The sequence below is a fragment of the Buceros rhinoceros genome, unplaced genomic scaffold, assembly GCF_000710305.1.
Source record: "Buceros rhinoceros silvestris isolate BGI_N320 unplaced genomic scaffold, ASM71030v1 scaffold20700, whole genome shotgun sequence".
NCBI lineage: Eukaryota > Metazoa > Chordata > Aves > Bucerotiformes > Bucerotidae > Buceros > Buceros rhinoceros.
Window position 1 is genome coordinate 22,341 of NW_010388178.1, and position 2,591 is coordinate 24,931.

At 50.9% G+C, this 2,591-nt stretch overlaps 1 protein-coding gene across 1 annotated transcript in view; it reads left to right on the forward strand.

Annotated features, from left to right (window-relative positions):
- The window catches only part of LOC104501337 (choline/ethanolaminephosphotransferase 1-like), a gene marked incomplete at its 3' end in the record, with an annotated part of 24,476 nt that overhangs the window by 21,105 nt on the left and 780 nt on the right, over window positions 1–2,591 (forward strand). The window lies entirely within an intron of this gene.

Here is a 2,591-nt window from a genome sequence, read left to right on the forward strand (position 1 = left end):
TGGTGACCTGTCTTGGCTTCGTCCTTGCCGTCGGCTTCGACACTCGTTAAAGCGGGTTGAAAAGGTGCTCTGCCAAGCTGCGGGAGCTCGTGGTTTCTGGTGGGTGGTGAGTACGACTGCAGCTGCCGTCCTGGGTGCAAACTGTGAGTAAAGGAGTGAGCAGAGGCGCAGCTTGTTTGGTGCACTGCTCACACCGAGGGTTTTTCTGTATGAAGCAAGACAAGTGCTGCAGTTGCTGGAGTTTTATTCTGCAGCGTAATCTTTAAAAGCATCGGTCCTCCGTGAGTGTAAAGCCCTCTCGGTTTGGCCCCGCTGGGAGGTGTTCTCTTGCAGATGTGGCTGCAGCTGGGGTCCAGCCTGGTGAGGGGATGCCCGGAATAGCAGGGCTGGTTGTGATGTCTGTGAGCAGGAGCTGGCCAAGCAGGGGGTGACTGGAAGGGGTGCCCCTGGGTCGCTGATGGCTGCGTTGTCTCTTGGACACTCCTCACTGCTGCTGGGCACTTTCCCTGACCATTTCCTAACTTCACTCTTCTTATAAATCCCAATTCACGGTGTGCAGAACTCTGGCATCTAGTCCGGAGGCCTGGTTTTCTGGCGAATGATTCTGGACTTGCTTTAATGCAGGCTCTGGCAAGTGCTGGGGGATCCGTTCCGTGCCTGCAGCCCCTTGTTGTTATTAACATTCAGGGGTTTTCCCAGACAAAACCTGAACGCTGTCTTTACCGGGCTCTGTCGGTGCTCAACAGCTTTCTGTGCCTTTCTCTTGTCATCCGCTTCCAGAGGTTGAACAGAGAACGTGAGCTAACTGCAAAAGATTTGGCTTGTGGCCCCTCTCAGCAGTACTGACGTGGTCTCAAAGTTCTGCACGCATCCAGCTGCCAGTGAAGCCTGTGCAGGTCCCGGGAAGGTCGCAGTGATCACACCAACTGCAGCAACACGGGGAACACCAGAGCAGGAGGTCTCGTGGCGTGCCTGGTCATGTCCCCTTATTTCAAAAGTGCAGGCTGCAGTGCCGTTTGTAGGAAGATTTCTGGGGACAGCCCCCACTCTCCCTTTACTCATCATTTTTCTCTTTTTTTCTCCATGCTCATTGCTCAGCTTTGCTCCTTCCAGCTTCTGGCTCTTCTGCTTCCATTTTGTGTGCAAAGTCCTTCAGCAGACGCTGCCTTTTTATACCCTCCTTTGACTTCCCCCTGCCACGTTTCTGTACATAGCTTTGTTTCCCATCAGTTATTTCTGCCAGCTGAGTGCTGTCTCATACCTATCACTGGTGGAAGCAAAAAAGGAGAGTGATAATAAAGCATAACGGGGTGTTGTAGCAGCGTGGGCTCATCCTGCCTTTCTGGAGCATCATTCTCAGATGCGTTGGTAGCAGCTGGGAGATCATGGGTATCTTTTCTAGCAAACTCCCCTTGTCTTTGGGAAATGTCAAGCTTAGTGTCTTTTGGCTCCTGTCTGAAGCTTGTTCTTCCTGTAGAAGAACCAATTCATCCCATTCCTTAAATACCAAGGTACCGTTAGTGGAGCAGAGGGCAGCACAGGCACCTTGCTTTGTCAGACTGAGGAGAGACCTCCAGAAAGTCCTGCGCTGCGGAATGACCGATTGCAGTGGACGCCCCAGGCTGAGGCAGTGTGTGCCCTTTACTTGTCATTATTCTTTATTTACTATATTACAGCAAATGATTTTTGACGTAATGGCCCAGCCTGTGCCAGGGAGAGAGATGTTTGAGCGTCACGAACCTGTGCCTGCAGGGCAGGGATTTGGAGAGGTGATCCGGGTGCTCATCTAAGCTGCTCAAGAGCAAGGCATGAAGAGTTAGAGCTGGCTCTGCCTCTTCAGTGTTCCCTGAAAAGATTGAGGGGGGGGAAGTTATTGAATGCGATAGAAAATGGATGATCTTTACCTGCCAAAAGCTGCACTGGGAGTGTCCTTGGAGAAAAATAGCAACAACTTGACCTCATTTGGCTTGCTGTATGTAGCTGGACTCCTTGTTGTGTTTATTCAGTTGAGTGCTGTGGCTTCAGTTCCTGAATTAAGAGCCCATGAAGACGGGACAAGAGGAAACAGCATCCAGTTGTTCCAGGGGAGGTTGAGGTTGTCCCTGAGGAGCCATTTCTGTCCCGTTGGGGTTGTGCAGGTGTGTCGCAGGCTGCCCAGGGCAGTGGTGGAGTCCCCATCCCTGGAGGGGTTTCCCAGCCGTGTGGAGGTGGCACTGAGGGACAGGGGACAGTGGGGTCCTGGGAGTGCTGGGGGAACGGTTGGAGTCGATGACCTTAAACATCTCTTCCAACCAGATGGTTCTGCGATTTTTAAGAAAAGAATTTTGAACCCAGTGGTAACAGTTGAAAAGGAAGGAGTTTCCAAAATAGGAGAAACATGAGAATTAGCTAAGGGGTCTCTTCCAACCCAAACGACTGTGATTCTGTAAGATTTTTAGGAGTTGTATAGCTAAAGACGGGGAGTTCTGGGGTAGTTTTCTCAAAACACTTGCCTCCATAACAGATTTCCTGTGGTTTATTTTGAGCTCTTTCTTCTTCACTTCTAGTTTCTCCCGTTCTGCTTGAAACTCTGCTGTTAAACCGAACTGAAC